At 35.3% G+C, this 24822-nt stretch overlaps 1 long non-coding RNA gene across 3 annotated transcripts in view; it reads right to left on the reverse strand.

The window, feature by feature from the left end:
* LOC138710120 (uncharacterized) overlaps positions 1–21390 on the reverse strand; it is a 143484-nt gene extending 122094 nt beyond the window's left edge. For all 3 annotated transcript variants that reach the window (XR_011335068.1, XR_011335067.1, XR_011335066.1), the window contains exons 1-3: positions 21167–21390; positions 20134–20379; positions 3695–5325 (exon numbers count right to left, since the gene is read on the reverse strand). This is a non-coding gene — a long non-coding RNA (uncharacterized lncRNA). The remainder of the gene's footprint in view (positions 1–3694; positions 5326–20133; positions 20380–21166) is intronic.
* Between the last annotated feature and the right edge of the window lie 3432 nt (positions 21391–24822).

The raw sequence follows: 24822 nt of genomic DNA on the forward strand, positions 1-24822 counted from the left end.
CAGATAAAACCCTCATAACAAACAATATTTACATTGTTAATTGAATAAACAAAATTACGTATTTCTCGTATGATATTTCATATGTTGGGATATAATGGGTTAATAGTGTTTCCTGTATCCTTTTAATTTCAACTTTAATACTTATATCTGAAGGTAAGATTTTGTTATGGATAGATGTCAGAATCCGATTCTTCAAGTTTTACCAGCTAAAATACGCAGTTCTCATCTTGCAGTCTGTCAAGCAAGCTGCAATAGCAGAATTGAGGATTCACCGTAGAAAGTCCGAAAAATTGTATGCCAATATTAATACAATTTCTGAACTTATTCTAAAAGGGAATAATGTTTGTGGATTGACTTTTGATTTTAGGCAAAATTTGCCGCTGCCAAATATTCCTATATAGAACATTTTTATGTATATCATGAAGAAGAAGCACACAAAGGTGAAAATGACGTATGTTCATTTTTGTTTCATTACATCCAGAAGCATATTCCACAGAATAAAATATTGGAGTGCAAGAGGTCAAATGACTTTACTGTCAAACGCCTGGCATTAGAAAACAACAACAACATATTCCACAGAATATAACTGAGCTGCATCTATTATTGTCTGACAGGTGCACCGGTCAAAATAAAAACAACACAATGATCCGCTTTTGTTTATCCACTGTAACAACAAAGTGATTACAAATTATATAACGTTACTCTTTCCAATAAGAGGTCACAGCTTCCTACCAAACGACAGGGATTCTGGGACTGTAAAGAAACTGATAAAAAGTTATATGTTATGATTAAAAAGGTGTCTGTAAGTTCTCAGGAGAAACCACTGATGCTGTGCCTGTACTGGACTTCAGCTATGTTGGTCTATTTATTACAAGAAGACTTTTCTTTCTGATCAAGTATGGGAAAAATTCCCAAGACACATAAAATGTCTTTTTCTCCTTCTAAGTGGATGGCGTTTGAATACAACTCAAGCTGCCCTGGTCAAGTAAAAAGTTAACAGTTCATCGATGGTGCCGGCAAAGAGAAATTCAATCTCTTTCACAGTTACAACAAGAATCCTGTACTTCCTACAGAGTTGGCTTACCCATTAAAACAGATGCCTATCAATGAAAAAAAAAATGGGAACATTCTTAAGGTGAAGAAGTACATATATTCCAGCTGAGTATATAGAGTTTTACGGTCAACTTCAGGAAAGGCGAAGACAAGGAGGAAAAGAAGTTGAAAATGATCAGGAGGACTAAAAACAAACAAACAAACAAACAACTACTTTCTCAATCTATCTTCTATCCAAAGTGTGTAGATTTTCATTAGAGTTCATTCTTGTTCTAAATAAAATACAGCTATACAGGGTGATTCACGAGAATTTACCGTCCTTTACAGAGCTTATTTCCGAAGACATTCTAAGCAAAAAATATCATATAAACATGGGTCCTATTCTCAATATTTACAGATTTACGTTTCGTTATTGGAACGCATTTCTGTGAAGGAGTGATCTTGGTCAGCATGCAGTCAGCAGCCAGCGCGAGCGCTATGGAACTCAAAGATAGCCGTATGCAGTTACATAGCATGACGAGTGCCGTTTACAAGTGTGCGATGACATTTTTTAAAATGTGTTGCAAACTCTCCAAGACTGTAAATTAGGATGCAAAATTGAATTGCAAATAATTAAGTCGGTGGAAATGGTGTGATTTGTAATAACTGCTGTGATAAGTGCGTTAGAATTATGTAATTTTTTAGTTAAAAATAGAAAAAGATGTCTGTACGAAGCAACTAAGGACTTCACAGCACATTTTTAGCTTCATAAAACTTGCCAATTAAAGAACTGCTACTTCTGAATGGTTCATTCTCTATTTGTATTATTCTTTTACTTTCAAACTAAAGAAAAAACATATTTTACAAACAAATTTAAATTAGTGTAACTCTGAAAATATTGAGAATAGGAACTATGATTATATTACATTTTTTTTTGTTCAAAATGTCTTCAGAAATAACCTCCGTAAAGGACGGTAAATCCTTGTGAATCACCCTGCATAATATGAAAATAGTACACATAAGTGTTCTCATTCATTGCAATTAGTGCATTAAACAATTTATGTAATTAGAACATTATTTGCTAAAAATATATTTTATTAATTGGTAAAATGTGAATGTTCATTGCAAAAAGGTCATGAGTCATTGATTTTGAAAATGTGTTTTATGCCAAACAAAAAATGTTAAATGAAAAATATATAATGCAATATTTTCCTCGAAAATGTTTTAATCATTGACAGTCGTATGAGAATTAAAAATTAGGTAGTTTACGCTGTAGGTAGTTTTTTCTTTCTCCTGTAAAATTTCAGTTTCTTGACTCATGACCTTTTTGAAATGACTGATTCAATTATAACTTAAATTTGAATGCGCCCATAAGAAATCATTTAGCCTTTTCTTGAAAGTGGTTATTGTCTGGCAGCCCCTAATCTTCTGAGGTAGAAAATTCCATTCACAGGGGACTGAGACAGTGGGATGTTCTATAGGATTTGGCTCTCCTGTGACCTGGTGTTTAGATTGTGATTGGAGGATAAGTAGTTAAACCGGGAACGAAGATAATTTTAAATAGAAGTGTGGAGAACTCAAAACAGAAGAGACAGTGAATGAAGTGTTCTACGGTTACTAAGTTGCAGCCTAGATCATATATATAACAGATAACTCCTCGCTATGTTAAAATCGGCAGCACTTTGAAGAGAACAACCGCCAGGATCGCCACCCATCCGCCGTAAACGAACACGAGATGGCAGCACAGTCGCTAATGCAATTCAAATGAGTATTAAGACGTGACTCCTTATGTAACAACTAGATGGCAGCGTAGTAAACCTGACAAAAGTTGTTAACCTCAAAGCCTATAACCCCGACATATCTGTTACATATATGATCTAGGGTTGCAGCCAGGATAAAGATTTGAACGAGGGTGTAATATGGTCAAATTTGTGAGCATTGCTGATGAATCTGACACACATATTGTGCACACGCTGCAGCTTGTTCGAAAGGTCAGTTGTCAAGTCTGTAAGTATTATGTCGCAATAGTCAAACAGTGGTAGCACAAGGGTTTGCATTAAAGTCTGTTTTAATTCTGGTGGGAGGAAGTTTCTGAATGGGTTAAGAGAATGCATGGTATAGCACACTCTCTTGGATATTTTCTTTATTTGGGATTCCCAATTTTAATATTCGTCCAAGAAAATGCCAAGGTTTCTGATGACAGAATGGCACGGACTAGTGGCGTTATTTACTGTAATAATTGGGATATGTCTGTTGTTCATTGTGTTCAGTAGTCTCTTATGTCCAATTATTATAGCTTGTGACTTACTAGCATTTAAACTAAGTCCGAACTCATTTGCCCATGAAGAAACTTGATTCAAGTCATGATTAAAAAAGAATACCAAGGCTATTCCATGCCGCCAACATTCTCACTGCCATAACTCTGCTGTATGTGTAATGACAACAAAGGCGATGTGTGTGGCAAATAGAGCTCCCCGAACTCTATCTGTAGAGTAAAGGAGAACCCTCTGTCCCCTGGCATATGGGTGGTAGAGGCCGGAAAAAATTAAAAAATTGGTCATTTTGACTTTCCAAAACATAGTTTTCTCTACACAAGCAGAACGAAGGGGCTCAGAGACCCCCCTTTTCACTGTAGCATTCCTGCATGTTTACTAATAATCACCAATAAAGTCGAGCAAATCCAGTGCACTTGTTTGTAGACTTGTTCACTTCAGCTGTGCTTTTACTTCACTTGCAGTGTGAGAATTCCTCTTGGCTCTGAATGTTATTTGATGTGAGCTACATATCGATTTTAGAAATGTCAGATTTCTTCAAAATTTTAGCAAATAATGTTGTTTTTGTGTCATCTGGAATCTCCTTTCTTGTAGTTTTTTAAAAATATATAATTTTTACTCATTATCTAAATAATTTTATAATTATTTGGACACATATAATAGTAATAAGCGCACTATACTTTGTATACCTTACACCATCTTCAGTAGGGTAAAGTCGGATGAATCGGGTCAGAAAAGAGAAATCTCTTAATTATAAAACACATGTTCATACCAACATTGTTTATTGTACGCAGTTACAAACTATGCACTTTAACCTGTACGTATCACTAGTTAAGATTGCACAAATACTATTTAGAGTCTTTTAAACTGCATTTTAGTAAAGCTCTGCATGACCCTATTCGCCTTTCTCTAGTTGGATGAATCGGGTCAAAGTAGTGGTTGGATAGGGTCAGTTGAACACTTAAGAACAACGCATCTTCAACAAACAAATTTCTTCCTTCCCTCTGCCCCAACACATTTCTCTTGATACCATTCCCTTCCTTTTCCTTGGCACTGAATCCAGTCACCAAGACGAACAGATAAAGCATCACTGTATTTGATCTTGCATAGTCCACATGATCTATTATTATCTTCTTCTTCGCTGGATTCTGATTACTCACATGGTGATGACGATGATGTGGTTAATTCTGGATTCTCTTGTTGGTGTTTCCTTTTGCAAAACTCTGGTTCACATCAGGAACTTTTCCTCGTTGATCCACCCTGATTCTGTCATTATCGCTAGAGACCCAGTCGACAAACCATCTCCGAATTCAGGTAGATGCTTCTTACCTTAAAAATGACCATAGGAGGAATGAAGTTTCCTATGGCATTAGTGCAAGCTGAGATGGTGACAAGCCCTTATTTTTCTACACACGTCTGGGCATATACCATTCTGCTTCCTTTCTCGGCGAATACCTTCCTTGTTGATTTGTTGTTTAACGGGAAACCAGATTCATCTGCATTCTAATCATCTGCAGTTTGTCCATCAAGTCAAATTCTTCATTGGTCTTCCTCAACAATGAAAAATAGTCCATCACATCTTCTTTATTAAGATCACTGCAACGAGCTGAAGAAAGTCCTTCCGCTTTTCTCAAAGAAATATGTGGGTTTCTTTCCATGAATTTTATTAGCCATGCTTTACCAGCCATTTCCTTTGCTTCAGTGAAATTATGCTTTACTTTATTGGATTCATAGGCAGCTTTACGCACATCGTTTGAGTCCAATGGAAAACAACAAGCAGAGAGTCTCAATATTCTAGAAACAAATTCTTTTTCCTGGCTTTATTAAATACAGTTTGCCCACCCTTCAATTTTTCTGAAAGATCTTTCCCACTTTGGAGTCTTCTCTGATGGCAGAAATGAGGAACTCCAAATAATTCCTCTGCATGGCGCTGACTTCTACCTTCCTGGAAAGCTTTAATCACTTTCTTCATATCGTCCTCTGTCCATAAAGTAGTCGTTTTTCTTTCACACCTCCCCATCTGTAATCATAACACAATCCATAAACTAAAATGTAAAAAAAATGAGTACAGAAAATTTTGACCCGTTTCACTGTTTTTAGTGACCCTATTCGCCCGAAACGCAACATTTCATTTTAGAGGGTTGGTTCTAATGCAAGAGGACAATAGAGCGCTGGCAATGCCATAACCTTACTTCAAACACATGCATGTATTATGTTACAAATGCGCAATAAATTACAAAACGAATTGCATCACTTACTTGAATATCATTTCAATAGTATTTTAAAAGTAAAATATTTGCATGCCTTATCTCAAAAAGCACAATCTTCAACTAATAATAACACAACAACGAACATGACTTCCGATGCCTTGCTGTTTTCAACTTGTAGATGAAGTTCTCATGGTCGACGCTAAATGGTAGAACTTCCTTATGTACTTGTTATTTGGTGATAAGGAGGAAATTTCTAAAAATGACCGATTTGGTTACTGACTCGATTCATCCGACTTTATCCTATCTGTTTTCTATTTCACATTTTCTGACATTTATTATTCTTCCAACGGACAAAATGTAGACTTCAAATTGGGCAAAAGACTTCATTGAGATATCAAGCTCAAAACTGTGGCTATGTTGCAAACTAAAATTATTATTTTGAATTGATTATAATTATATAATTCCATGAATATGCAGATATATTCTAATGTGGGATATGTTTTGAATCTTTGAAGATAAATAATTATATGTAAAATTGTCCGTATGTAGAGGATGATTTTCGCAACAGAAGTTTTCCAGTAGGTCAATTAGTAATGGAATGAAGTCTGTTCAAAATGTTATTCATTAAAAAAATTATGTTTGTGGTTGCAAATTCTATTTTCAAATTTGAATAATAAAAATTGCTTAGTTTACTCCAAAGAATCATGTCAGCAAAGTTATAAAGACATTGACATTTTTTTTTTTTCTTTTTCTCCAAATCAGTCGAGTTTTGAGTAGGTCAATTTGTAATGGAATGGAGTCTACTCAAAATGTTATTCATTAAAAAAAAAAAAAAAAAAAGAAATGTTTGTGTTTTCAAATTCTTCGTGCCATAAGCTCTGTCATCCATATGTCTATAGAGAATGAGTTCATTATGATAGGTAGTTTTCACTGCAACTGCAGAGTCTGAATCACATGTAACGTACTTTCTGTTCCATTTGGAATCATTGCAATGTACTGTTAACCTTTGTTTACCAGGAGTGTTGATATTAATGTATGCCACTGACATTGCAGGTTATGCAGTAATGAGGGCTTGTTGACAGAGTTTCGTCACAGTCCATAGTACCACAGTCTACTATATACAGTCACGAAGCTTGAGTTGTGAGGGTGCTAGGAACAATAGACTGTGCCGGTACTATTTCGCATTGTCTGTAATGAGGTGATAGTAGCAATCCTAGTGGTTAGCAACTATCTATGGATGCATATTTACTACGTGACTGTGTATACTAGACTGTGGTTTCGTGTTGATAGTCTTGATAGTTAATAAGAAAGAATTGGGAACAAGTGCAATGAATAATAAAATGGACGAATCTTGGAAAGTTTGGTGGAGCTCTTTCCTCCTAAATGAATGGATAGTGATAAATTGTACAGAGATATTGCAGATTTTTGTTGAATAGCAGGAAGTGAATGGTAATTATTTACGAGAGACATATCAGTTTACCTTATTAGCTCGCATTGCCACTCATTTCTCAAGGGCTTCCACCGTATATAGTCCATACTACAGAACGTCCATATGATAAAACCTCCATAAGGTCAAAATGTCCATATGGTGAAAATGTCCAGTGTCAAACGTCCATAATGTCCAAGTTCAAAGGCTAATTCTGCTTGAATAGAACACAATAAATTTTATTCCATAACACGTACAAATAAGTATTATTATTCATCGGGAACTAGAGCCCCACTTTTAAGATGGTAACCAATACTTTTAAGGTAGCTATATGAGAATTTCTCCATTTTATTTGTACCTGTTGTAGTTTCTCACAATCTGGAGAATTTGTCTTTGATTCGTCATATACATTTTATTCACCGGCTCTTTAATTTGTGTATGCCCCCCTCTTTCTTGCAATATTTGTCTCCAAATTTCATTTCCTTCACGCTTTATACACTGTATAAATCGGCACTATGTAAATGCTTATCTGTGGCATCCCACAAAACCCAAATGTTATGCAGGTTGCTGTTAGTTATCATTGCAGCATTACAAATTTTCTTTCCCTGCATCGCCAATATATTTTTGTCCTATCTCTATTAAAGTCATAATGTTGGTACAGGTACCCACGAAAAGAAAGAAGTGGCTTACCCTTCTGTGATGGCACTAACTGAGGATTTCGTTCCATCTTCAAACATTTCAGTTTGTACTGTACTTGAAAATTTTTACATAGATTACTATAACTACCTTGAACAATGGATATAGTGTATATTATAGAGCTATGGACATTATGGTTCTGGACATCAGAGTGAAGTGGACATTATAGAACTGTGGACATTTTGACTCTGGACGATTTAACATGGACGTTTTCAACGTGGACATTATAATCCAGGACTTTATGTCTGGTAACCTCTCAAGGAGTCAGAAGCACATGACAGCAGTATCTGGTTGAATTGTAGCTCTGTTGAAACTTCACTGTCAGTTCCACGAATACTAGATATTCATATAGCCAGGGCTGGGCAAAATACTGACATCCAAGTATTTCAAATACAAATACAAAATACTTCAAAGAATAGTATTTGAATTACAAATACAAAATACTTTTAAAAAATTAACCAAAATACATTTGTATTTCAAATACTCAAAATACATTTGTATTTCAAATACTCGATGCAATATATAAAGAAGTAAGAATATTACTGAAAATCTAAAATATTATATTAACATTAAAAGTATTTTTATCTCGAAGTTTCATATAAACACTGTAACTGAACATTCTTCCTTTTCCCAGTCAGCAATGAAATTATGCTACATCTGAATAATTACCGCTCCCTTAAAAAAAACAGTTTCTTAAAATGTTCATCAAATACCGGTAAGGATCCCCTTGCTGATAAATGAATAAATCCTGCAAAACAGAACAGTCTTTCTACAGGTGCAGAGGAACACAAACTTGTATTATACTTTATAAAAGCTTGTTTCACTGTTGGGTAATTCTCTAGAGTGCACAGGGTTGTCCCTTTGCCATTGAATAATTGTATGACTCATACTCCACAGTGGGGACAAAAGGGTAGTATGTGGCCTCGAGGGTTCACAATTTGCTGATGGTTGTGAACTATTAAAACTCGAGAAACGCCATTTAATCCTACCAAGTCCTACATATGCATGTCCATGTCATGGTCCCTGGGTAACGCTAAGCCATGTGAGGGAGCAAAGCGAGTCCTTGACGCTATAATTGAGACTTATCGGCTAAGGGAGTAAACCCTGACAGAAAATCATCGTCCCCTCAGGATTGCTGGGAGGTTAGGAGTAGGGTTGGCGACTATACCCTGTAAAAAAACTATTGCTATGAAACCCAAAGAATTAGTAAACGGACGGATTAATCATTGGCAACCTGGCTTGAAAAAGGTAAATGAGCTACGGATTGGTATTTGGAACGTTCTAACATTATACAAACCAGGAGCATTGAAAACGCTGATTGAACAATTGAAAATATGTACTGCGGACATAATAGCAATACAGGAAGTGAGATGGTTAGGTGAAGGAGTCATTGAGAAGAAAGAATGTACGGTCTTCTATAGTTGTAACAAGCATAAACATCAATTTGGTACAGGATTTGTAGTAAATAATAGAGTCAAGCATATTATCATGGACTTTAAACCCTTAAGTGATAGAATATGCATCCTTAGAACTAGAGGTAAATTCTTCAATTGTAGCCTAATTAATGTCCACGCTCCGACAGAAGACAAGCAAGATAATGAAAAAGAAAGTTTTTATTATCAATTAGATAAAGCTTACGACTCCTGTCCCAAGAACGACATTAAAATTATACTAGGTGATCTGAACACACAAGTTGGTAAAGAAAGTGTATACCAAACCACTGTTGGGAAACATAGCCTCCACAATGTCAGTAATGACAATGGATGTAGGCTAATAAATTTTGCAGCCTCTAGAGGAATGGTCATAGGAAGTACAATATTTTGTCATAAGAAGATCCACAAAGGTACCTGGAAACACCCTGACGGAGTAACTGTGAACCAGATTGACCACATTCTAATAGATAAGAGACATATATGCAGCTTGATGGATGTTAGATCTTACAGAGGAGTTAATATGGATTCAGATCATTTTATGGTTATATCCAAATTTCGACAAAGAATATCAAATCATAAAAATGTAAATACACACCAAGTTAACAGCAGGAAAATCGTAAAATTCAACATTGAAGAGCTAAAAAATGAGAAAACTGAAACGTTATACAAGCAGCAAATGGAGGAGCAACTAAGAAATAGGAAGAATGACACGACAGCAAATAATGTGACAATAAATGAACAATGGAATGGAATAAAGAATATAATTACTAGAACAGCTGTAAGTGTATTAGGAGAAATTGATAAACCAGAAAGAAATCACTGGTTTGATGAGGAATGTGAATTGGCTACACAAGAGAAGAATTTAGCTTATACCGTAATGCTACAAAGAGGATGCACAAGACAATCTAAAGAAGAATATAGAATTAAAAGGAGAGAGGAGAAAAGAGTTCATAGGATAAAGAAGAGGATATATGAGAACCAGCGTATGGAAAACTTAGAAGACTTCAGAAGGACAAACAATAGTAAGCACTTTTATAAAATTGTCAACTCCGATAGGAAAAACTTTAAACCTAGAATCACTATGTGTAAGGATAATGAAGGTATGATTTTAACAAAAAGGAATGAAATTCTAAAACGATGGACCGAACATTTTAAGGAACTTTTAAACAAGGAACATAATGATCTACAATGTATTATAAATAATAACGATTATAGGAATGATGATCATGATGATATTGATGAACCTACCGAAGAAGAGATAAGAGATGTAATAATTGGATTAAAGAAAAACAAAGCACCAGGAATGGATAGTATCCAATCAGAACTCCTTCAGAGTAGCAGTAATGAATCAATACAAGACATACAGAAATTAATTAAGGACATATGGACACAAGAAATGATTCCTGATGATTGGAGAATTGGAGTTATATGCCCATTACACAAGAAGGGTGACCAGATGATTTGCTCTAATTATAGAGGAATAACGTTATTAAATACCACTTATAAGATATTCTCCAGAATCTTGCACAACAGGCTATTACCATACACAGAAAGGGCCATAGGAAAATATCAAGCTGGCTTCAGAAGCAGAAAGTCGACAATTGATCAAATTTTTACTTTAAGACAAATTATTGAGAAAACATATGAACAAAATATTAAAACTCATCACTTGTTTGTTGATTTTTCAACGGCATATGACAGCATCAATAGAGCTGAGCTTTATAAGGCGATGGTAGAGCTCAACATTCCGAAGAAGCTGGTGAGACTAGTTAAAACATGCACGGATGACAGTCAGTGTCAAATAAAGATCCAATCTGAACTATCAGATTTATTTCAAACAACTAAGGGTCTAAGACAGGGTGACTCATTAGCGTGTCTTTTATTTAATATTGCCCTTGAAAAAGTGATAAGGGATGCAGATATACAAACTAGAAGTACAATACTCTACAAATCATCCCAAATACTGGCCTATGCTGATGATATATCATTGGTCGATCTGTGGAGAATGTTAAGAGAACATTTACTGCTTTAGAAACAGCAGCCCAAAAAATGGGCCTGAAAATTAACGAACAGAAGACTAAGTACATGATTGTTGGATGTAAAAAACAAAAAAGGGACTTGACAACAACAACCCATTTAAAAATTAATCAATATAAATTTCAGAGGATCTCTAGTTCTGTATATCTGGGCTCCTTAATCAATGACACTAATGATATTAGTGAAGAAATTGATAGAAGAATTCAAAATGCCAATAAAGCATATTTTGGATTATTGAGGCACTTTAAGTCAAGACTTCTTACAGGGGAAACAAAATGCAATATTTATAATGTTCTGGTAAAATCTGTATTAACATATGGCAGTGAAACGTGGACCCTCTCAAAGACTCATATGTCAAGATTGAGATCCTTTGAAACCAAAATTCTAAGGAAGATATATGGCCCAATATGTGATAATGGAGAATGGCGAATAAGATACAACTTTGAACTTTACCAACTATGTAAGTCCCCTGATGTGGTTACAGTCATTAAAATATCAAGATTAAGATGGGCAGGACATGTGCAAAGGATGGCAAATCATGAGATACCCAAGAAAGTTATGGAGAATAAATTTGAAGGAGAAAGGAGTGTAGGACGACCAAGACTGCGATGGATGGATGGAGTGTTAGAGGATTTAAAGAAAGTGGGAATTAAAGGATGGTGGTTGGTTGCCAGGGACAGAGATGCATGGAAGAGAGTTCTAAGGGAGGCCGAGGCTTAAACTGGGCTGTAGCGTCGATGATGATGATGATCATATTCCACAGTAGACAAGTTCTTTTCTTTTTGCTTTTCAAAGTCTGTTGTACTTGAATTGAAAACATAAAAATTGTTTTCATCGTCTGAACTGACCAAAGGCGTAGCAGAGAACTGCTCAGCTGATTTCACATACATATTCTGTATCCTCTTCTTATCATTTGGTGAGGCAGTGTCAGGTAGCCATCTCATCTTAAATGATGGGTGGAAGCAAGCTGCCAAAATAGCTCAATTAGCTTCTGGGATCAGATCAAGCATCGCTTTAAATCTTGATGAAAGTGAACTTATTAGGATTGGAGTTACTTGGAATAGATGGCATAAATTACTAGGTAACAGAATATGTAATCTATTTTTGAGGGAAATTAATGTGGACAAAAGTTGGCCGTAATAGCACGTCTTCTCATTTTGCATTAAATCAAGGGCTACGGCAATGGGTTTCAGAACTGCACAATGTTCTTCAAGGTACTGAAACTCAACATCTTTGAAGGTTGGCAATCCCAGTTTTTCACATATACTGTTTATATCATGTTTGAATTGCAATATTTGAGAGATTGAGTCATGAAGAGAATTCCATCGAGTTGGGCAAGGAAACTTTAATGAATATTTCAAGACATCTGATATAATTTCTGAGGATTTGAGTCTCCTAGACGCATTCCATAATGATGAACATTTAGCAAGTGTTGGGTGATGGATCCTTGATGCTGCTGGAGATTTCTTTATGGCATTAAGGTAATCAGTTGTGGCAAGAAAACTAAGTGTATGGGTAGCACATCTGAAATGGGTAGAAAAATAAGACAAAAGTTCATTCTTCAAATCCAAATCCAAAACTTGAAGGACAAGAAGAAGAAGAAAGTATTTTGAGTATTTGAAATACAAAATATGTCAATTTTATGTATTTAAGTACAAAATACAAAATACTTTCGAAAATCCTTACAAATTACAAAATACAAATGTATTTCAAATACATGTATTTCAAATACTGCCCAGCCCTGCATATAGTAAGATGAAATTATAGAAGATGATAGACTCCATTTCAGTACCGTAATTTTTTTTTTTTTTTATTTCACCTTCTTGTATTTCACTTTTCCCAGTCCTTGTCCATGTATGTTTCTCTTTGGCTGTTGTTCATCTTTTCTTCATTTTGTAATGTTTGATTTTCTAGTTATGAATATTTTTCCTTTGGCATTCTTCATTTGCTTTGTCTTGTTATGTATTTCTTGATATCTTTGTTGCATTGTTGATTTGAAACATACACATATTGGAGCTATAACATTGCTTATGTTTGCAGGCTGATTCCTTGGGTAGATGATATTACGTTGCTTGATTGCCTGGCAGTGATGTTTCCTTCATGTCGCAGATTGGTGTGATCATATCTGCAGCAGTGTCCTGGTTGCATGATACAGCTGGACACGTAAAGAGTTGCAATATGAGGAGAAGACAAGGTTGAAAGGGTGAGTGGTTTAGTTAAATAATACAAGTTCTGATAATCCATGTTGAATCTTTCGTATACAACTTTTAACACTTGAATATAAATAATTGATTAAATGGCGATCTTACTCGTGTTAATTACGTAAGCATGTGTGGCTTACAGCTGTTTCGGTGCTACTTGACACCTTCTTCAGAGCCTACTGGATTTCGGCGCTATCTCAAATAACAAAAGTTGACAACAAACACACCTTCAAAATATACAGAAAACCAACCACCACCACCACCACACACACATACACAATACATCTAATCATCCCACAAAACACAAACATGGTGCATTCAGGACAATGGTACACAGATTATTCAAAATACCCATGAGCCAACAACACTACAATGAAGAAGTGAACACAATCAAATACATAGCACAAGAAAATGGTTACAACCCAAACATAATAGACAACATCATAAGGACGACAAAACAAAAACTCAACAAACACAAAAACACAAAAAACACAACACAAACATAAGAACACAAGAAAGATATCACACTAACATATGAAAACAAAAACACAAACAAGATCGCATCCTCATTCAGAAAACAGAAATACAACATAGCATACAGAACAGAAAACACAGTACAAAGACATCTCAACACACAAACAACACAAACAAATAAATACAACCACACAGGTGTATACAAACTCACATGCAATAGTTACGACAGTTACTACATTGGACAGACAGGCAGATCATTCCAAACTCGATACAAAGAACACATTAAAGCAATAACCAGAGGACACAATACATCTACATATGCCGAACATATAACTAATGATAACCATACATACAATAACATAAATACAGGCATGGAAATCCTACACATACAACCCAAAAACCAAAAACTCAACACACTAGAACAATATGAAATATACAGACACACTAAAACACACCCTGATCAAATTCTCAACACACAGATCAATTTCAGAACACACACACTATTTGATACAACTCTTCATCACACGAACGCACCCACACAACAGGCAGCGAAGTTGAGATAGCGCCAAGATCCAGTAGGCTCTGAGGATGGTGTCAAGTAGCACCGAAACAGCTGTAAGCCACACATGCTTACATAATTAACACAAGTAAGATCGCCATTTAATCAATTATTTAAATACAAGTTTATTGCATGAAATGTATTAAACTTTTTAATTGCACTGTAAATAGCCTACATGTGTGTGTGTGTGTGTTTTTTTTTTAATTTCTTATACAGCATGCCCCATTACAAAGTAATATTACATGCATTATATTCTTATTATACTTAGAATTTGTCTCTTAATTTACGTATTATCTTTCGATTTATAGTGAATTTTCTTACTTATGGTCAACACGCTTTAGGTTTAATGTGCTTTGTCGTGTTCTGTTCCTTCGTTCTAATATGTACTCTGTGCAATGTTGTACTATATCTCCGTTGTAATTTTACCAAGTTTCTTATATCTAGCACTATAGTTCCATTATTAATACAGATTAGCTTTATTACTTCATACTAATGATGCACTCATTTCTAAATTCTATTGAAGCACTACATTCCTATTGCTCATACCTTTGTTGTTTTGCTATTACCTACTTATGATTAACTTTCCCTTGATCCATTATTTACTATACTTCGTCCTATTTCTATTATAAATTCTTATTTTATGAATTTAATAGCAATGTCCTTCTTCCTAGAATCTATTATTTACATAGGTCATCATCATCATCAGTTAGCGCTACAAGCCTTCCATCTTACTCTGTCCTTTACCATGTTAGTCCATCCTCTCACTCCCATAATTTTAAGATCTTTGGATACCCCATCCATCCACCTTAACTTTGGTCTACCCTTTCTCCTCCTGTTATATAGTCTACCTTTTAACATTTTAATAGGAGTGCGTGTTTCAGGCATCCTGTTTACATGTCCCAGCCATCTCAGTGTTTGAGCTTTCATAAATTTTACAACATCTTGACCTCCTATCAGGTTAAGAAGTTCATTGTTGGAGCGTATCCTCCATCCTTGATGATCACTGACTGGGCCAAAGATTCTACGCAGAATCTTCCGTTCAAAACTTCTTAAGGAGTTCTCTTCTTTCTTTGTAAATGTCCATGTCTCTGAACCAAAGGTAACTACAGGACGAACTAATGTTTTATAAACTTTAATCTTTGTCATCCTCGATAACAACTGATTTTTAAACAGTGGAAGATTAGCGTAATAAGCCCGATTTCCAGCCTGTATTCTGTCATTGACACAACCACTCGCATCACAGTTATTATTAATAATAACTCCAAGGTATCTGAATTGGGATACACCTTCAAATGTATACTCCTGGATGGCAATATTTATTGACATAGGTCTCATTTCTATTTACAACACTTGTCTTGAGTTTGCTATCCGTTCAGTCATTCTTAGAGACTAATATTTTCCTTCACAGTTCCATTTTGTCAGAGGCACACAGCTCAATCAGAAGGCAGTATGTGTGTGTGTGTGTCTAAAGGAATAGAGAAGAAATAATTCTTAACAATAAGAGACATACTGTAAACTGTATAAAAGCTAATTTCATTGTCAGTGATTTTCAGTACGGTATCCAATATGTTACAAGTGTTAATAGCAGGATCATAGTATTAAATGTTTGACGTCATTAGGCCGAGTATTTTGTAAGGAGAAGGTGTTGCAGGAATAGTTGATGGAGATGCAATGTGTAATGAATAACTTTCAGTATAGAGACTATAACATTACATGAGTGGTGTTATAAGTTTATTAAGGAATGTAGGAACAGGATATATTTTACATCTTGTTTACACAACTTTTAACACTATCACTTCGGAATATGTATGATAAGACTTTCTTGTGTTAAATTCTAACCTACCTTGTTTCCATGTTTCGACCTATTTATGGGTCATCCTCAGAACTGGTCGTTGTTGGTCTTGGTGCCTCTTGTTTTGTTTCCTGTGAGGGTGTGTTCATGTGGTATAATGCAGAGTGTGTGTGTTTTGAAATTGAGTTGTGTGTTGAGAATTTCGTTGGGATGTGTTTCCGTGTGTCTGTATATTTCATATTGTTCTAGTGTGTTTAGTTTCTGGCTTTTTGGTTGGATGTGTAGTATTTCCATGTCTGTGTTGATGTCTCTGTAGGCGTGGTTAGCATTTGTGATGTATTCTGCATATGTGGAGGTGTTTTGTAATTTTGTTATGGCTGTGATGTGTTCTTTGTAACGTGTTTGAAATGATCTGCCTGTCTGTCCTATGTAGAAGTTGTTGCAGGTGTTACATTTGAGTTTTTATATGTTTGTGTGGCTGTAATCCTCACAGGAAAGAAAACAAGAAGTGCCAAGACCAACAACGACCAGTTCTGAGGATGACCCATAAATAGGTCGAAACATGTAAACAAGGTACGTTAGAATTTAACACAAGAAAGTCTTATCATATATATATATATATATATATATATATATATTCCGAAGGATATATTTATTTGGGAAGAAAATCATTACCAGACAACATCAGGATTAGGATTTACGTTTACAAGTGACGAGTGATGGAACACACGACAGTCAGTTTTGGGACACATTTTAAATTGTAGATACTTTTTTGGAAAACATAGTTGATTTATTTTCTTTGTTACAAAGTGTCAGCAGCCATAGTGGAGGAAATTTGTTGAGTGGTATGAAGAGTTCCCTGTTGTGTAAATGACATGGAATTAGAATAAGGTGTAATTTTAGGACCAGACTCGTGTTTACAAATTGAAACATGTTCGGCTATAGTGCTATAAAAGCTGTTTGCAGCACTGTGAGTATGCCTGCTTTTTCAAGACCATGGAGTTGAAGTGAGTATTATGAGAGAAAACAAAACACAGGCATATGGTGCTCGTTACATTGCACGGACATTTATGTGCAAGACTAGGAACAATATTGCAATGAACTAAAAGTAATCAAAATGCAATATATGCATTCTACAGCGATATTATGATGTGATGCGAGAAAATAATGGGTAACTCATTCCAGTCTGCCTAACCATTTCAGCGGCACTTCTATAATACCACAGTTAGTTGCGAAGCTCAATACTTAATAAATATGCATACACAGATAGTTGCTGACCACCAGGATCGGTACTATCACCTCAGCACAGACCCTTTCCTGAGCAGATGATAATGTATGTTCGGGTTTTCTATGGAGCTCAGTGAAATATTATAACTTTATTGCGTACCATTGCTAAATTTTATTTAGTGTAATGTGTCCATAAGTTCCGTTTACATCTTATTGCATAATCTGTCGCAGAAATAATTACAAAACTGTGTTATTTTAATGTGAAGAGAATTTTACATGTTAACATAATCTATTCGCATCAACATTTTAAGTTTAAAATGGAAGCTATTTTGAGGTTTAATAAAAAAGAATTTATATTGTGATTTTAATTTAGCACATCTACCTTCCTTAATTGTAGATAGAAAATTTACCATACCACTCCTATGAAATTAGTGTACGTACGATTGTTACTTCGTCTCTTAGGAAATAGATTAATGCAATAATTCAGTACGTACTCGACTGTAGTATTAAAATAGAGACAAATTGAATGTGCGTCGTATCATACATGACATTATGCTTAATTATAATGTATAATAGCGAATATAGGAATATAAATAATAACCTATAATTTCCATATGACATAACATAGGCCTACATATGTAATGGCAGAGCATTGGAGACTTTGTAAATCTAGTTGCTCTAGTAATAGCGCTGTGAGGTTACCGTATTTCAATATAGTCAAGTGTCCGAAGGCCAATAAGGCAGCACTCATAAAGCGGTGGGACTAGCGCTGAGGTAGTTACTGCAATTTCTGAAGTGAAAATCGTTGAATTTATAAGAGATTTTTTGTGGAGGTGCAGGTAATCGTATAAGCAAGACATAATAAAAGCCAAAACTAACCAAACCTAACCTGTCACAGATCCATATATGCAAGGAATATGAGTACAAAGGAACTACCTCTGCGCTAGTTTAGTTTAGCCTACTAACATAGTACATTAATCAGACTTCAGACTGGAGTACCATAAGAATCGAATAAATACAACTGAAATAGAGACAAATTGCATTTACAAGTTATCACTTTATGCTTAATTATAATGTATAAATGCGAATATTGAAGTATTGGTACAGTAAACATAACCTATAATTTCAACATATCTAAATATCCGTGCGGTGCAACTGAAAATCATTGAATCGTGCATAAATGAATGCACAAGAATTCGCAATATTTAATCCAAATAAAGTCAGGTATTACACATACGAACAACGTAATTTTCACACCAAAAATAATATTACACCTTAACTTGCAAGTGAATTATATCTGAAGTGTCTCATAATCATTGTTTTAAATTTATTAATGCAATTACACTACATTTTATAGAAATATATGTTACTCTTTATGCATTGCAACTAATTTATATGGTTGAAATGCCACCCTCCATGATCAGGTTAAGCGAGTCACATGGTCTGCCTATATTAAATCACGATGGCAGTGACACAGTCTATTGTTCCTAGTACTCACAGTGCTCCAAGTGGCTAGCAACTATCGCGAGAAATGCAAAAAATCATCCCAAGCTTCGCAACTGTATATACTAAACTGTGTATAATACATAACAATACTAACAATATGTGTTCAATGATTTGGACTTCTCATGCTCAGTCATTGTTGGAAATGGACCCCCCTCCACACATACATACACACACACACACACACACACACACACACACACACACCTGACATCTTCTGATCAACAACACTCTGAAGTTCTAATCTTTCACAAGTCTCATCTAATTTTTATAGTTTAAAAATACTACGTTTTCTGTTTGATTTTTGATTGTTCACTGAGGCTGTTTCTTTCAGCGAGTTTTGAAATTATTTGGACAGAAGGGACAGGTGCGTATGGAAACTTTATTCGGAGTTTACGTCTAGTTTTCTTGGTGGGCATTAAAATACATAATAATCACTACACTTTAGGGATGAAGACTTTTGTAACTCGACTTGTGACTACAGTAAATGGCATATGGTGACTGAGGATCTACCCGCACCTCTAACAGCCTGTGCATTGCAGACTGTCAGTAACCCGCCATTTTCTCGGTTCATGTTATAATGTCTCTGTATAATATTTTTTGTATTGGCAAAGAAAGTTGATAGGTAATATAAAGGAAAGAAAATGTTGATTTAAATTAATTTCTTAATGAAATGTTTACTTCCAGTACACTATGCACAGTTACAGATTTTAATTTGTTATGTATCCCATTATGCGACAATAGTTCATACTGTGATGAAATGTTTTAATTACAAAAGAAAGCTCTTAAGCTTGTTTCCACTTTTGCAACTGTGAGGAATGATGAGAGGCAAACAACAGTTGCCAGTTAAAATGTCGTTTAGACTTTTGCAACTGCGCAGGAAGAATGAGAGGGAAACAAGAATTGCCTGTTAGGCAGATATGTGCAAGGCGATAGGCAGGAATAAAATGTGTGTGCATAATCCTGGGGCAAGTATGCGCGATGTTCCACTCTGTGACCGGGAGACATTGGCAACTACCTGCTTCTTCAGCAGCTGGGTTCAGGTATTGCATAGGAGCTGCTGTTTTCATTGTGAATATTTGTATAGTTCCGGTGGAGGTCGATTAGTTTATGGAATATTTTTATAAACCTGTTGACGACAATATGACATTTTGAAGTGTATTAGATACCAGTAAATGCTGGACATGATTTTGGCCACGTTAAAACGCTAGCATAATAATAGTCAATGAATGACTTATTTATTGGTCATAAGCTCGTAATGAATACTCACTGAATATCAGAGATGTAAGTTATGTATGTATTATTCGACCAAGACCAGTGGAGTCCTGCAGCCCAGAACGTCACTTGTACTTCTGCGTTCGTATAGCGTCGTTCACATTACGCCCACATCTCCACTCGCTTCAGTAGAGTAATATTTTCTCACGTATTTTCAACAATAGAGGCTGTTGTGAGGAATCCATTGTTGAGATGCTGGAAATGAGGCGAATGCTGTAGCGGAGTTGTAGAATCGTATAATCTGTAAATTGTAAATAAAATTATTCAACTAAAATCATTGTTTCAGCGTTTTATTCGTTGCTTGTTGTGGGAAATAAACTAACTCGTCATGTCAGAAAGAAATGAAATTGCCTGCTATTTTTCGTACAGTAAAATGATATACTTGGTAGCATTCACGAATCTGATTGATTAAACCAAAGGAATATAAATTTGATATACTGTAGTTTAAAGACGCAGAATAGGAAGCATGACTCAGTTAATTAATAATGCCTCTACCTAGGATAGTTCGCGAATCACACATAAATATCAACATCGCACCGCCATTAATATCTGAAAAAGACTCATATCACTTGATTTATAACTAGGTATAAAAGTATTTAATTTTTAATAACAAACGTAAAATTTGTAGCTTTTAGTAGCATAGGTATATGTGTAGCTGTTACTCAGAAAATTAAAGAAATGGAGATTTAATGTAAGTTATTCTCTACGTTTGGAAGTTTTCTAGCGCCCGGTACTCGTCACATAAGCTGTGAAGTCAGCTATTGTTGTATAATCATAAAAGATGTATATTTTCCCTGGACCAAAAATATATTACAAACTGACTAGAATCACATCTAGTAACAAACTATTAAAATTCTTTTCAGAAGGGAGCCACTGTGTAAACATAACGAGTACCGGGTACATAGTTCATTTACATAACCTCAAAAGGTTTCATTTTCATATCATCAATAATCAATGTGTATCATTAGTGACAAATATACACAATTACCTGTAATATTTCATTTTTAATGAAAATAATGTCAACAAACCTTCTTCAGTTTTACACAACAGAGAATCAGATCTGTAAATTTTATCCATGATAAACATTCGTATTAAGTTTCTGAAGTTTCTAGCAGTGTTGCCAACACGATTCTTAAAAATCCGCTGTGAAGTCGTGCAGAAACCGCTAAATTGGTATATTGTCAACGTAAAATTATATTATTTTGCTGCTGTGAGCGCTAAAAATACCCGCTATATCCATATATCAGCAATACAAATTTCATAAAATTTACCTGCTAAACTAGCGCCGAAAAATGTTAGATCTAGGGGAAAAACCGCTGAATTAGCAACATTGGTTTTTAGTAACCAATATAGAGACAAATGAAGATCGAATAATTTCGAGGGAAAAATTGTTCCGGGGCCGGGTATCGAACCCGGGACCTTTGGTTAAACGTACCAACGCTCTCCCAACTGAGCTACCCGGGAACTCTACCCGATACCGATCCAATTTTTTCCTCTATATCCATAGATCTCAAAGTGGGCTGACAACCGCCAAGCAACCAACATTGAGTGCACATTAATTCTGTGTGACTTAAATTGTGGTTTTCTGTTATGTACAGTGATGTGTATTATGCAAATCAAGCTTTCAGGAATAACTCCCTGTAAAGTTAATTTGAATAATTTCGAGGGAAAAATTTAAGTCACACAGAGTTAGTGTGCACTCAATGTTGGTTGCTTGACGGTTGTCAGCCCACTTTGAGGTCTGTGGATATAGAGGGAAAAATTGGATCGGTGTCGGGTAGAGTTCCCGGGTAGCTCAGTTGGGAGAGCGTTGGTACGTTTAACCAAAGGTCCCGGGTTCGATACCCGGCTCCGGAACAATTTTCCCCTCGAAATTATTCAAATTAACTTTACAGGGAGTTATTTCTGAAAGCCTAGATCATATATGTAACAGATATATCGGGGTTATAGGCTTTGAGGTTAACAGTCCACACCTGTGGAGTAACGGTCAGCGCGTCTGGCCGCGAAACCAGGTGGCCCGGGTTCGATTCCCGGTAGGGGCAAGTTATCTGGTTGAGGTTTTTTCCGGGGTTTTCCCTCAACCCAATATGAGCAAATGCTGGGTAACTTTCGGTGCTGGACCACGGACTCATTTCACCGGCATTATCAGCTTCATATCATTCAGACGCTAAATAACCTAAGATGTTGATAAAGCATCGTAAAATAACCTAGTAAAATAAAAATAAAAAATTAAGGTTAACAACGTTTGTCAGGTTTACTACGCTGCCATCTAGTTGTTACATAAGTAATCACGTCATAATACCCATTTGAATTGCATTAGTGACTGTGCTGCAATCTCGTGTTCGTTTACGGTGGACGGGTGGTGATCCTGGCGGTTGTTCTCTTCAAAGTGCTGCCGATTTTAACGTAGCGAGGAGTTATCTGGTACATATATGATCTAGGCTGAAAGCTTGATTTGCATAATACACGTCACTGTATGTAACAGAAAACCACAATTTAAGTCACATAGAGTTAGTGTGCACTCAATGTTGGTTGCTTGACGGTTATCAGCCCACTTTGAGGTCTGTGGATATAGAGGGAAAAATTGGATCAGTGTCGGGTAGAGTTCCCGGGTAGCTCAGTTGGGAGAGTGTTGGTACGTTTAACCAAAGGTCCCGGGTTCGATACCCGGCCCCAGAACACTTTTTCCCTCGAAATTATTCAAATTAACTTTACAGGGTGTTATTCCTGAAAGCTTGATTTGCAAATGAAGATCGACCTATATGTGAGAGAATCTGTTGGCGATTCTGGAGTCGTGGTCTTCATGATATTGTTTATTTTAGTGTTTGTCTTTTTTTTTCTTTTTTTTTGCTGTTATTTATACTCGCTTTAACATCTCTGGTCATATCGCGAGAGTATTTGTCTTATGCTGAATAACTATTAGTACTCAAAACTGACGACAGATGGATTTTGGAAAATAGGAAAATTATGTAGAAAAATTGACGTTTCACTGAAAACTACTATTTTCCGCAAATCTTTGGATTACAAGCTTTAAAATGTGGAGTCATTCATTAAAATCCGTCCAGCCATTTTCCTGTAATTTCATATACGGTATATAGAAAGAACAATATCTTAATTTGTCAAATATATGTCACTCATAACATTATTCTTTATGTCAAACAATGACTTCTCGCGAAATTATATTTTACGTTTTTATTTCTCTTTATAAAATAAAAAAATAATATAATTAATATGATCTTAATTTGTGAGATATTCAAAATTCTCAAGTCATATTTTAAAAACCGGGTATGACATAAGCGGGCATACAGCGGTCAAGGAATAAAAAAGCCTTTCAATATAAATTAAATTACATACATATATACCGATTCTTGGTACGACCGATAGAGAGATAAATTATGGCTCACGATGACACCCCAATGGGTTCAGTCTGGGAACAAGATAATTCCTTATTTATCGTCAGTTGTCTCTGAATTTCAAGTGAAAGCACACATAGACACGAAATTACGTGACATTTACGTCAGCACAGCTTCAGATCTATGTACAGATCTTATAATTACTTTATCTCTGTCTCTGTACAACGTCACATTTGCGACGGGGAGAAAGGAGACGGCAGAAAGGCTGTAATACTTTTTAATAGGCTGACGCCGATGAATAAGATAAGTCACTTGAAATGTAACGGTCCCCGACAGGCAGATATTAAATGTAAGACCTGTAGAACATTGAGCCAACCCTTAGTGGGCGTATAGATAGGACTTGAAGACAATGCTAATTCATTTAAATCTTGTGTGACTCTAACCTATATATATGTTCGTTTGGTCTTACTTTGTTTATAGTTTGGCTTTTTCTATTATTTTATTTGTATTTCTGGTGGTGTGGAAGAGAAGATCTAATGGGCTTAACTAAGTACGTCAGAATAAATAAATAAATAAATAAATAAACAAATATATATATATATATATATATATATATATATATATATATAAATTAATTAAAAACAGTTTATCGTAAGGCACATGATGAAATGTTTTCTTTTCGGTGTCTGATCTGCACCTGTATTATATTGAGTTGACCCTGGCAGACATTTGGCAAAGAAGTAAAGATTCAACTTTATGGTCGAGAAAACTTAGTAAAGGCAATTCGTTTTGGTTGTCTATAGTTGAGTTTCCGAGATTTCTATAACAACCAGTTTAATTAAAACAGTGGCGTATACTGGTTAAAGGGTTTGGGCTACAGCTGACCCTATTATTACACAAAATATATCTAACAATTACTTTAATTTTAATTACTATGGTAAAACTAATAATACAAAATTATTACATTATGTTATATTATAAACTTTTTCTTTTGTAATTTCCTTGGGCTACCCCCGCAAAATACGCCCCTGAATTAAAAATAGAAACAAAAAGGAAAACCCGGACAATGCTTGGTGCTTTCAGCTAGTACAGCATAAAAATCACATTACTTTGTTTTATAAAATAAAATGAATTACTATATTAAAGAGCGACATTTTATAGATAAAAGAAAAAGTAATGGCATTTCATCAACATCCTCTAGGATTCCAGAATGGACACTATTTTCGTTGACATCAATGAATTTTCCAAATGTAAGGTTCGAAAATTGGAATGCAATATTAATTATGAACATTAGTTTTAAAAGTAATTAGGCCTACTAGGGAACTAGACTT

This window comes from Periplaneta americana, chromosome 12, assembly GCF_040183065.1.
Source record: "Periplaneta americana isolate PAMFEO1 chromosome 12, P.americana_PAMFEO1_priV1, whole genome shotgun sequence".
Taxonomy (NCBI): Eukaryota; Metazoa; Arthropoda; class Insecta; order Blattodea; family Blattidae; genus Periplaneta; species Periplaneta americana.